Raw genomic sequence first — 12966 nt, 5'->3', positions numbered from 1 at the left:
ATGTTTAGGTGTAGGGTTGGGGTTAGGGTTAGCGAATAGGTAACATTTAGGGTACAGGTGAGCTTATGGAAACGAGTTAGGGTCAGGGTTCATGTTAGGGCACAGGTTAGTGTTAGTGTACGGATTCGGATTAGGGTACGTGTTAGGGTTAGGTGTAGGGTTGGGGTTAGGGTTAGGTTTAGACATAGGGTTAGGGTTAGTGAATGGTAAGATTTAGGGTACAGGAGTGGGTATGGAAAAGTGTTAGGGTCAGGGTACGTGTTAGGGCATGGATTAGTGTTAGTGTACGGGTAAGGATTAGGGTACAGGTTAGGGAAATGGGTAGGGTTGTTGTTATGGTTAGGGTTAGAGATAGCAAACGGGTATGGTTTACGGTACATGGGAGCGTACGGAAACGTGTTACCATCAAAGTACATGTGAGGGCATGGGTTAGTTTTTTTTGTACCGGTTAAGTTTAGTGTACGGGTTAGGGTATGCTGTGAGGTTGGTGTGAGAGTTATGTTTAGGGCTACGGTTAGGGTTAGCGAATGGTAAGATTTAAGGTACAGGAGAGGATACGGAAAAGTGTTAGGGTCAGGGTACGTGTTAGGGCATGGGTTAATGTTAGTGTATGGGTTGGGATTAGGGTACGGGTTAGGGTAAGGGGCAGGGTTGGGGTTAGTGTTAGGGCTAGGGCTAGGGATAGGGATAGGGTTAGCGAATGGGTAAGGTTTAGGGTACAGGTGAGGGTACGGAAAAGTGTTAGGGTCAGGGTACGTGTCAGGACATGGCTTAGTATTAGTATACTGGTTAGGATTAGGGTACGGTTTGGGTAAGGTTTAGGGTTGGGGTTAGGGTTAGCTTTATGGCTAGGGTTAGGGTTAGCGAAATGTCAGGTTTAGGGTACAGGTGATGGTACAGAAAAGTGTTAGGGTTAGTGTATGTGTTAGGACACGTGTCAGTGTTCGTGTATGGCTTAGGATTAGCATACGGGTTAGGGTAAGGTGTACAGTTGGGGTTTTGTCTAGGCTTAGGGCTAGGGTTAGGGTTAGCAAACGGTAAGGTGTAGGGTACAGGTGAGGTTACAGAAAAGTGTTAGGGTCAGGGTACGTGTTAGGAGAGGGTTTAGTGTGGGTTTACAGGTTAGGATTAGGGTACGGGTTAGGGTAATTGGTAGGGTTGGCGTTATGGTTAGTGTTAGGGGTAGGGTTAAGTTTAGTGAACGGGTAAGGTTTAGGTTACAGCTGAGCATACGGAAATGTCTTATTGTCAAAGTACATGTGCGGTATTGGGTTAGTGTTAGTGTACGGGTTAAGATTAGTGTACGTGTTAGGGTAAGGAGTAGGGTTGTAGTTAGGTTTAGGTTTGGGGCTAGGGTTATGGTTAACAAATGGTAAAGTTGAGGGTTAGTGTTAGGGTTAGTGTTAGGGTTAGGGTTAGGGGTAGGGTTAGGGTAGGTGTTAGGGCACGAGTTAGTGTTAGTGTATGGGTTATGATTAGGGTATGGGTTAGGGTAAGGTGTAGGGTTGGGGTTAGGTTTAGGTTTAGGGCTAGTGTTAGGGTTAGCGAATAGGTAACATTAGAGTACAGGTGAGCGTATGGAAACGCGTTAGAGTCAGGGTTCGTGTTACGGCACAGCTTAGTGTTAGTTTAAGGATTAGGATTAGGGTACATGTTAGGGTTAGGTGTAGGTTGTGGTTGGGTTTAGGGTTAGGTTTAGACCTAGGGTTAGGGTTAGTGAATTGTAAGGTTTAGGGTTCAGGTGTGGGTATGGAAAAGCGTTAGGGTCAGGGTAAGTGTTAAGGCACGGATTAGTGTTAGTGTACTTGTTAGGATTGGGTACGCGTTAGGGTAAGGTTTAGGGATGGGGTTAGCTTTACGTTTAGGTCTAGGGTTAAGGATAGCAAACGGTATGGTTTAGGGTACAGGTGAGTGTACGGAAAACTGTTACAGTCAGGGTACTTGTTAGGGCACGTGTAGTGTTAGTGTATGGGTTAGGATTAGGTTACGTGTTAGGGTAATGTGTAGGGTTGGCGTGAGGGTTAAGTTTAGGGCTAGGGTTAGAGTTAGCGAACAGGTAAGTTTTATGGTACACTAGTGTACAGAAACGTGTTAGTGTCAAAGTACATGTGATGGCATTGCATAATTTTGGTGTACGGGTCAAGATTAATGTACAGGTTAGGGTATGGTGTAGGGTTGGTGTTAGCGTTATGTTTAGGGCTAGGGTTACGGTTAGTGAACCAGTAAGGTTTAGGGTACAGGTGAGGGTACGGAAAACTTTTAGAGTCAGGGTATGTGTTAGGACACCTGTTAGTGTTAGTGTACGTGTCAGGATTAGCGTACAGTTTAGGGTAAGGTGTGGGGTTGGGGTTAGGGTTAGGTTTAGGGCTAGGCTTAGGGTTAGTGAACGGGTAAGTTTTAGGGTACAGTTGAGGGTACGGAAAAGCGTTTGGGTCAGGTTATGTGTTAGGAAACGTGTTAGTGTTAATGTATGGTTAGGATTAGGGTATGGGTTAGGGTAATGGTTAGGGTTGGCGTTAGGGTTAGGGATAGGTTTAGTGAACGGTTAAGGCTTATGGTACATGTGAATGTATGGAGACGTTTTAGTGTCAAAGTACGTGTGAGGGCATGGGTTAGTGTTAGTGTAGGGGTTAAATATAGGGTACGGGTTAGAATAGGGAGTAGGGTTGGTGTTAGGGTTAGGTTTAAGTCTACACTTAGTGTTACCTAATGATTACGTTTAGCGTGCAGGTGATGGTATGGAAAAGTGTTAGGGTCAGGGTACGTTTCAGGGCACTGGTTAGTGTTAGTGTACGGTTTAGGATTAGGGTATGGGTTAGGGTAAGATGTAGGGTTGGCGTTAGGGTTAGATTTAGAGCTAGGGTTAGGGTTAGCGACCGGGTAAGGTTTAGGTTACAGGGGAGGGTACGGAAATGTTTTAGGGTCAAAATACATTTGCGGGAATGGGTCAGTGTTAGTGTACGGGTTAAGATTAGTGTACGTGTTAGGGTAAGGTGTAGGGTTGGAATTAGATTTAGCTTTAGGGCTAGGGTTAGTGTTGGCGAAATGTAAGGTTTAGGGTGCAGGTGAGGTTACAGAAAAGTGTTATGGTCCATGTATGTGTCAGGGAACGGATTAGTATTAGGGTACGGGTTAGGATTACAGTACGGATTAGGGTAAGGTGTAGGATTGGGGTTAGGGTTAGGTTTAGGGTTAGGGTTAGGGTTAGCGAATAGGTAATATTCAGGGTACAGGTAAGCATATGGAAACGAGTTAGGGTCAGGCTTTGTGTTAGGGCACAGGTTAGTGTTATTGTACGGATTAGGATTAGGGTACGGGTTAGGATTTTGTGTAGGGTTGTGGATAGTGTTAGGCTTAGACCTAGGGTTAGTGTTAGCGAACAGGTAAGGTTTACGGTACACAGGAGGGTACGGAAACGTGTTAGTGTCAAAGTACATGTGAGGGCATTGCTTCATTTTGGTGTACGGGGTAAGATTAGTGTATGGGTTAGGATACGGTGCAAGGTTGGTGTTACCGTTATGTTTAGGGAAAGGGCTAGGTTTAGCGAACGGTAAGATTTAGGGTACTGGAGAGGATACGGAAAAGTGTTAGGGTCAGGGTACGTGTTAGGGCACGGGTTAGTGTTAGTGTACGGGTTAGGACTAGGGTATGGGTTAGGGAAAGGTGTAGGGTTGGGGTTATGTTTAGGTGTAGGGTTGGGGTTAGGGTTAGCGAATAGGTAACATTTAGGGTACAGGTGAGCTTATGGAAACGAGTTAGGGTCAGGGTTCATGTTAGGGCACAGGTTAGTGTTAGTGTACGGATTCGGATTAGGGTACGTGTTAGGGTTAGGTGTAGGGTTGGGGTTAGGGTTAGGTTTAGACATAGGGTTAGGGTTAGTGAATGGTAATATTTAGGGTACAGGAGTGGGTATGGAAAAGTGTTAGGGTCAGGGTACGTGTTAGGGCATGGATTAGTGTTAGTGTACGGGTAAGGATTAGGGTACAGGTTAGGGAAATGGGTAGGGTTGTTGTTATGGTTAGGGTTAGAGTTAGCAAACGGGTATAGTTTACGGTTCATGGGAGCGTACGGAATCGTGTTACCATCAAAGTACATGTGAGGGCATGGGTTAGTTTTTTTTGTACCGGTTAAGTTTAGTGTACGGGTTAGGGTATGCTGTGAGGTTGGTGTGAGAGTTATGTTTAGGGCTAGGGTTAGGGTTAGCGAACGGTAAGATTTAAGGTACAGGAGAGGATACGGAAAAGTGTTAGGGTCAGGGTACGTGTTAGGGCATGGTTTAATGTTAGTGTATGGCTTGGTATTAGGGTACGGGTTAGGGTAAGGTGTAGGGTTGGGGTTAGTGTTAGGGCTAGGGCTAGGGCTAGGGATAGGGTTAGCGAATGGGTAAGGTTTAGGGTACAGGTGAGGGTACGGAAAAGTGTTAGGGTCAGGGTACGTGTCAGGACATGGCTTAGTATTAGTATACTGGTTAGGATTAGGGTACGGTTTGGGTAAGGTTTAGGGTTGGGGTTAGGGTTAGCTTTATGGCTAGGGTTAGGGTTAGCGAAATGTCAGGTTTAGGGTACAGGTGATGGTACAGAAAAGTGTTAGGGTTAGTGTATGTGTTAGGACACGTGTCAGTGTTAGTGTATGGCTTAGGATTAGCATACGGGTTAGGGTAAGGTGTACGGTTGGGGTTTGGTCTAGGCTTAGGGCTAGGGTTAGGGTTAGCGAACGGTAAGGTGTAGGGTACAGGTGAGGTTACAGAAAAGTGTTAGGGTCAGGGTACGTGTTAGGGCAGGTGTTAGTGTGGGTTTACAGGTTAGGATTAGGGTACGGGTTAGGGTAATTGGTAGGGTTGGCGTTATGGTTAGTGTTAGGGGTAGGGTTAAGTTTAGTGAACGGGTAAGGTTTAGGTTACAGCTGAGCATACGGAAATGTCTTATTGTCAAAGTACATGTGCGGTATTGGGTTAGTGTTAGTGTACGGGTTAAGATTAGTGTACGTGTTAGGGTAAGGAGTAGGGTTGTAGTTAGGTTTAGGTTTGGGGCTAGGGTTATGGTTAACAAATGGTAAAGTTTAGGGTTAGTGTTAGGGTTAGTGTTAGGGTTAGGGTTAGGGGTAGGGTTAGGGTAGGTGTTAGGGCACGAGTTAGTGTTAGTGTATGGGTTATGATTAGGGTATGGGTTAGGGTAAGGTGTAGGGTTGGGGTTAGGTTTAGTTTTAGGGCTAGTGTTAGGGTTAGCGAATAGGTAACATTAGAGTACAGGTGAGCGTATGGAAACGCGATAGGGTCTGGGTTCCTGTTACGGCACAGCTTAGTGTTAGTTTAAGGATTAGGATTAGGGTACATGTTAGGGTTAGGTGTAGGGTTGTGGTTGGGTTTAGGGTTAGGTTTAGACCTAGGGTTAGGGTTAGTGAATGGTAAGGTTTAGGGTTCAGGTGTGGGTATGGAAAAGCGTTAGGGTCAGGGTAAGTGTTAAGGCACGGATTAGTGTTAGTGTACTTGTTAGGATTGGGTACGCGTTAGGGTAAGGTTTAGGGATGCGGTTAGCTTTACGTTTAGGTCTAGGGTTAAGGATAGCAAACGGTATGGTTTATGGTACAGGTGAGTGTACGGAAAACTGTTACAGTCAGGGTACTTGGTAGGGCACGTGTAGTGTTAGTGTATGGGTTAGGATTAGGTTACGTGTTAGGGTAATGTGTAGGGTTGGCGTTAGGGTTAAGTTTAGGGCTAGGGTTAGAGTTAGCGAACAGGTAAGTTTTATGGTACACTAGTGTACAGAAACGTGTTAGTGTCAAAGTACATGTGATGGCATTGCATAATTTTGGTGTACGGGTCAAGATTAATGTACAGGTTAGGGTATGGTGTAGGGTTGGTGTTAGCGTTATGTTTAGGGCTAGGGTTACTGTTAGTGAACCAGTAAGGTTTAGGGTACAGGTGAGGGTACGGAAAACTTTTAGAGTCAGGGTATGTGTTAGGACACCTGTTAGTGTTAGTGTACGTTTCAGGATTAGGGTACAGTTTAGGGTAAGGTGTGGGGTTGGGGTTAGGGTTAGGTTTAGGGCTAGGCTTAGGGTTAGTGAACGGGTAAGTTTTAGGGTACAGTTGAGGGTACGGAAAAGCGTTTGGGTCAGGTTATGTGTTAGGAAACGTGTTAGTGTTAATGTATGGTTAGGATTAGGGTATGGGTTAGGGTAATGGTTAGGGTTGGCGTTAGGGTTAGGGATAGGTTTAGTGAACGGTTAAGGCTTATGGTACATGTGAATGTATGGAGACGTTTTAGTGTCAAAGTACGTGTGAGGGCATGGGTTAGTGTTAGTGTAGGGGTTAAATATAGGGTACGGGTTAGAATAGGGAGTAGGGTTGGTGTTAGGGTTAGGTTTAAGTCTACACTTAGTGTTACCTAATGATTACGTTTAGCGTGCAGGTGAGGGTATGGAAAAGTGTTAGGGTCAGGGTACGTTTCAGGGCACTGGTTAGTGTTAGTGTACGGTTTAGGATTAGGGTATGGGTTTAGGGTCAGATGTAGGGTTGACGTTAGGGTTAGATTTAGAGCTAGGGTTAGGGTTAGCGACCGGGTAAGGTTTAGGTTACAGGGGAGGGTACGGAAATGTTTTAGGGTCAAAATACATTTGCGGGAATGGGTCAGTGTTAGTGTACGGGTTAAGATTAGTGTACGTGTTAGGGTAAGGTGTAGGGTTGGAATTAGATTTAGCTTTAGGGCTAGGGTTAGTGTTGGCGAAATGTAAGGTTTAGGGTGCAGGTGAGGTTACAGAAAAGTGTTATGGTCCATGTATGTGTCAGGGCACGGATTAGTATTAGGGTACGGGTTAGGATTACAGTACGGATTAGGGTAAGGTGTAGGATTGGGGTTAGGGTTAGGTTTAGGGTTAGGGTTAGGGTTAGCGAATAGGTAATATTCAGGGTACAGGTAAGCATATGGAAACGAGTTAGGGTCAGGCTTTGTGTTAGGGCACAGGTTAGTGTTATTGTACGGATTAGGATTAGGGTACGGGTTAGGATTTTGTGTAGGGTTGTGGATAGTGTTAGGCTTAGACCTAGGGTTAGTGTTAGCGAACAGGTAAGGTTTACGGTACACAGGAGGGTACGGAAACGTGTTAGTGTCAAAGTACATGTGAGGGCATTGCTTCATTTTGGTGTACGGGGTAAGATTAGTGTATGGGTTAGGATACGGTGCAAGGTTGGTGTTACCGTTATGTTTAGGGAAAGGGCTAGGTTTAGCGAACGGTAAGATTTAGGGTACTGGAGAGGATACGGAAAAGTGTTAGGGTCAGGGTACGTGTTAGGGCACGGGTTAGTGTTAGTGTACGGGTTAGGACTAGGGTATGGGTTAGGGAAAGGTGTAGGGTTGGGGTTATGTTTAGGTGTAGGGTTGGGGTTAGGGTTAGCGAATAGGTAACATTTAGGGTACAGGTGAGCTTATGGAAACGAGTTAGGGTCAGGGTTCATGTTAGGGCACAGGTTAGTGTTAGTGTACGGATTCGGATTAGGGTACGTGTTAGGGTTAGGTGTAGGGTTGGGGTTAGGGTTAGGTTTAGACATAGGGTTAGGGTTAGTGAATGGTAAGATTTAGGGTACAGGAGTGGGTATGGAAAAGTGTTAGGGTCAGGGTACGTGTTAGGGCATGGATTAGTGTTAGTGTACGGGTAAGGATTAGGGTACAGGTTAGGGAAATGGGTAGGGTTGTTGTTATGGTTAGGGTTAGAGTTAGCAAACGGGTATAGTTTACGGTTCATGGGAGCGTACGGAAACGTGTTACCATCAAAGTACATGTGAGGGCATGGGTTAGTTTTTTTTGTACCGGTTAAGTTTAGTGTACGGGTTAGGGTATGCTGTGAGGTTGGTGTGAGAGTTATGTTTAGGGCTAGGGTTAGGGTTAGCGAACGGTAAGATTTAAGGTACAGGAGAGGATACGGAAAAGTGTTAGGGTCAGGGTACGTGTTAGGGCATGGTTTAATGTTAGTGTATGGGTTGGGATTAGGGTACGGGTTAGGGTAAGGTGTAGGGTTGGGGTTAGTGTTAGGGCTAGGGCTAGGGCTAGGGATAGGGTTAGCGAATGGGTAAGGTTTAGGGTACAGGTGAGGGTACGGAAAAGTGTTAGGGTCAGGGTACGTGTCAGGACATGGCTTAGTATTAGTATACTGGTTAGGATTAGGGTACGGTTTGGGTAAGGTTTAGGGTTGGGGTTAGGGTTAGCTTTATGGCTAGGGTTAGGGTTAGCGAAATGTCAGGTTTAGGGTACAGGTGATGGTACAGAAAAGTGTTAGGGTTAGTGTATGTGTTAGGACACGTGTCAGTGTTAGTGTATGGCTTAGGATTAGCATACGGGTTAGGGTAAGGTGTACGGTTGGGGTTTGGTCTAGGCTTAAGGCTAGGGTTAGGGTTAGCGAACGGTAAGGTGTAGGGTACAGGTGAGGTTACAGAAAAGTGTTAGGGTCAGGGTACCTGTTAGGGCAGGGGTTAGTGTGGGTTTACAGGTTAGGATTAGGGTACGGGTTAGGGTAATTGGTAGGGTTGGCGTTATGGTTAGTGTTAGGGGTAGGGTTAAGTTTAGTGAACGGGTAAGGTTTAGGTTACAGCTGAGCATACGGAAATGTCTTATTGTCAAAGTACATGTGCGGTATTGGGTTAGTGTTAGTGTACGGGTTAAGATTAGTGTACGTGTTAGGGTAAGGAGTAGGGTTGTAGTTAGGTTTAGGTTTGGAGCTAGGGTTATGGTTAACAAATGGTAAAGTTTAGGGTTAGTGTTAGGGTTAGTGTTAGGGTTAGGGTTAGGGGTAGGGTTAGGGTAGGTGTTAGGGCACGAGTTAGTGTTAGTGTATGGGTTATGATTAGGGTATGGGTTAGGGTAAGGTGTAGGGTTGGGGTTAGGTTTAGTTTTAGGGCTAGTGTTAGGGTTAGCGAATAGGTAATATTAGAGTACAGGTGAGCGTATGGAAACGCGTTAGGGTCTGGGTTCCTGTTACGGCACAGCTTAGTGTTAGTTTAAGGATTAGGATTAGGGTACATGTTAGGGTTAGGTGTAGGGTTGTGGTTGGGTTTAGGGTTAGGTTTAGACCTAGGGTTAGGGTTAGTGAATGGTAAGGTTTAGGGTTCAGGTGTGGGTATGGAAAAGCGTTAGGGTCAGGGTAAGTGTTAAGGCACGGATTAGTGTTAGTGTACTTGTTAGGATTGGGTACGCGTTAGGGTAAGGTTTAGGGATGCGGTTAGCTTTACGTTTAGGTCTAGGGTTAAGGATAGCAAACGGTATGGTTTATGGTACAGGTGAGTGTACGGAAAACTGTTACAGTCAGGGTACTTGGTAGGGCACGTGTAGTGTTAGTGTATGGATTAGGATTAGGTTACGTGTTAGGGTAAAGTGTAGGGTTGGCATTAGGGTTAAGTTTAGGGCTAGGTTTAGAGTTAGCGAACAGGTAAGTTTTATGGTACACTAGTGTACAGAAACGTGTTAGTGTCAAAGTACATGTGATGGCATTGCATAATTTTGGTGTACGTGTCAAGATTAGTGTACAGGTTAGGGTATGGTGTAGGGTTGGTGTTAGCGTTATGTTTAGGGCTAGGGTTACGGTTAGTGAACCAGTAAGGTTTAGGGTACAGGTGAGGGTACGGAAAACTTTTAGAGTCAGGGTATGTGTTAGGACACCTGTTAGTGTTAGTGTACGTGTCAGGATTAGGGTACAGTTTAGGGTAAGGTGTGGGGTTGGGGTTAGGGTTAGGTTTAGGGCTAGGCTTAGGGTTAGTGAACGGGTAAGTTTTAGGGTACAGTTGAGGGTACGGAAAAGCGTTTGGGTCAGGTTATGTGTTAGGAAACGTGTTAGTGTTAATGTATGGTTAGGATTAGGGTATGGGTTAGGGTAATGGTTAGGGTTGGCGTTAGGGTTAGGGATAGGTTTAGTGAACGGTTAAGGCTTATGGTACATGTGAATGTATGGAGACGTTTTAGTGTCAAAGTACGTGTGAGGGCATGGGTTAGTGTTAGTGTAGGGGTTAAATATAGGGTACGGGTTAGAATAGGGAGTAGGGTTGGTGTTAGGGTTAGGTTTAAGTCTACACTTAGTGTTACCTAATGATTACGTTTAGCGTGCAGGTGAGGGTATGGAAAAGTGTTAGGGTCAGGGTACGTTTCAGGGCACTGGTTAGTGTTAGTGTACGGTTTAGGATTAGGGTATGGGTTTAGGGTCAGATGTAGGGTTGACGTTAGGTGTAGATTTAGAGCTAGGGTTAGGGTTAGCGACCGGGTAAGGTTTAGGTTACAGGGGAGGGTACGGAAATGTTTTAGGGTCAAAATACATTTGCGGGAATGGGTCAGTGTTAGTGTACGGGTTAAGATTAGTGTACGTGTTAGGGTAAGGTGTAGGGTTGGAATTAGATTTAGCTTTAGGGCTAGGGTTAGTGTTGGCGAAATGTAAGGTTTAGGGTGCAGGTGAGGTTACAGAAAAGTGTTATGGTCCATGTATGTGTCAGGGCACGGATTAGTATTAGGGTACGGGTTAGGATTACAGTACGGATTAGGGTAAGGTGTAGGATTGGGGTTAGGGTTAGGTTTAGGGTTAGGGTTAGGGTTAGCGAATAGGTAATATTCAGGGTACAGGTAAGCATATGGAAACGAGTTAGGGTCAGGCTTTGTGTTAGGGCACAGGTTAGTGTTATTGTACGGATTAGGATTAGGGTACGGGTTAGGATTTTGTGTAGGGTTGTGGATAGTGTTAGGCTTAGACCTAGGGTTAGTGTTAGCGAACAGGTAAGGTTTACGGTACACAGGAGGGTACGGAAACGTGTTAGTGTCAAAGTACATGTGAGGGCATTGCTTCATTTTGGTGTACGGGGTAAGATTAGTGTATGGGTTAGGATACGGTGCAAGGTTGGTGTTACCGTTATGTTCAGGGAAAGGGCTAGGTTTAGCGAACGGTAAGATTTAGGGTACTGGAGAGGATACGGAAAAGTGTTAGGGTCAGGGTACGTGTTAGGGCACGGGTTAGTGTTAGTGTACGGGTTAGGACTAGGGTATGGGTTAGGGAAAGGTGTAGGGTTGGGGTTATGTTTAGGTGTAGGGTTGGGGTTAGGGTTAGCGAATAGGTAACATTTAGGGTACAGGTGAGCTTATGGAAACGAGTTAGGGTCAGGGTTCATGTTAGGGCACAGGTTAGTGTTAGTGTACGGATTCGGATTAGGGTACGTGTTAGGGTTAGGTGTAGGGTTGGGGTTAGGGTTAGGTTTAGACATAGGGTTAGGGTTAGTGAATGGTAAGATTTAGGGTACAGGAGTGGGTATGGAAAAGTGTTAGGGTCAGGGTACGTGTTAGGGCATGGATTAGTGTTAGTGTACGGGTAAGGATTAGGGTACAGGTTAGGGAAATGGGTAGGGTTGTTGTTATGGTTAGGGTTAGAGTTAGCAAACGGGTATAGTTTACGGTTCATGGGAGCGTACGGAAACGTGTTACCATCAAAGTACATGTGAGGGCATGGGTTAGTTTTTTTTGTACCGGTTAAGTTTAGTGTACGGGTTAGGGTATGCTGTGAGGTTGGTGTGAGAGTTATGTTTAGGGCTAGGGTTAGGGTTAGCGAACGGTAAGATTTAAGGTACAGGAGAGGATACGGAAAAGTGTTAGGGTCAGGGTACGTGTTAGGGCATGGTTTAATGTTACTGTATGGGTTGGGACTAGGGTACGGGTTAGGGTAAGGTGTAGGGTTGAGGTTAGTGTTAGGGCTAGGGCTAGGGCTAGGGATAGGGTTAGCGAATGGGTAAGGTTTAGGGTACAGGTGAGGGTACGGAAAAGTTTTAGGGTCAGGGTACGTGTCAGGACATGGCTTAGTATTAGTATACTGGTTAGGATTAGGGTACGGTTTGGGTAAGGTTTAGGGTTGGGGTTAGGGTTAGCTTTATGGCTAGGGTTAGGGTTAGCGAAATGTCAGGTTTAGGGTACACGTGATGGTACAGAAAAGTGTTAGGGTTAGTGTATGTGTTAGGACACGTGTCAGTGTTAGTGTATGGCTTAGGATTAGCATACGGGTTAGGGTAAGGTGTACGATTGGGGTTTGGTCTAGGCTTAGGGCTAGGGTTAGGGTTAGCGAACGGTAAGGTGTAGGGTACAGGTGAGGTTACAGAAAAGTGTTAGGGTCAGGGTACGTGTTAGGGCAGGGGTTAGTGTGGGTTTACAGGTTAGGATTAGGGTACGGGTTAGGGTAATTGGTAGGGTTGGCGTTATGGTTAGTGTTAGAGGTAGGGTTAAGTTTAGTGAACGGGTAAGGTTTAGGTTACAGCTGAGCATACGGAAATGTCTTATTGTCAAAGTACATGTGCGGTATTGGGTTAGTGTTAGTGTACGGGTTAAGATTAGTGTAGGTGTTAGGGTAAGGAGTAGGGTTGTAGTTAGGTTTAGGTTTGGGGCTAGGGTTATGGTTAACAAATGGTAAAGTTTAGGGTTAGTGTTAGCGTTAGTGTTAGGGTTAGGGTTAGGGGTAGGGTTAGGGTAGGTGTTAGGGCACGAGTTAGTGTTAGTGTATGGGTTATGATTAGGGTATGGGTTAGGGTAAGGTGTAGGGTTGGGGTTAGGTTTAGTTTTAGGGCTAGTGTTAGGGTTAGCGAATAGGTAACATTAGAGTACAGGTGAGCGTATGGAAACGCGTTAGGGTCTGGGTTCCTGTTACGGCACAGCTTAGTGTTAGTTTAAGGATTAGGATTAGGGTACATGTTAGGGTTAGGTGTAGGGTTGTGGTTGGGTTTAGGGTTAGGTTTAGACCTAGGGTTAGGGTTAGTGAATGGTAAGGTTTAGGGTTCAGGTGTGGGTATGGAAAAGCGTTAGGGTCAGGGTAAGTGTTAAGGCACGGATTAGTGTTATTGTACCTGTTAGGATTGGGTACGCGTTAGGGTAAGGTTTAGGGATGCGGTTAGCTTTACGTTTAGGTCTAGGGTTAAGGATAGCAAACGGTATGGTTTATGGTACAGGTGAGTGTACGGAAAAC

This window comes from Mesoplodon densirostris, chromosome 20 (assembly GCF_025265405.1).
Source record: "Mesoplodon densirostris isolate mMesDen1 chromosome 20, mMesDen1 primary haplotype, whole genome shotgun sequence".
Classification (NCBI taxonomy): Eukaryota; Metazoa; Chordata; class Mammalia; order Artiodactyla; family Ziphiidae; genus Mesoplodon; species Mesoplodon densirostris.
This window is presented reverse-complemented; position numbering follows the sequence as displayed.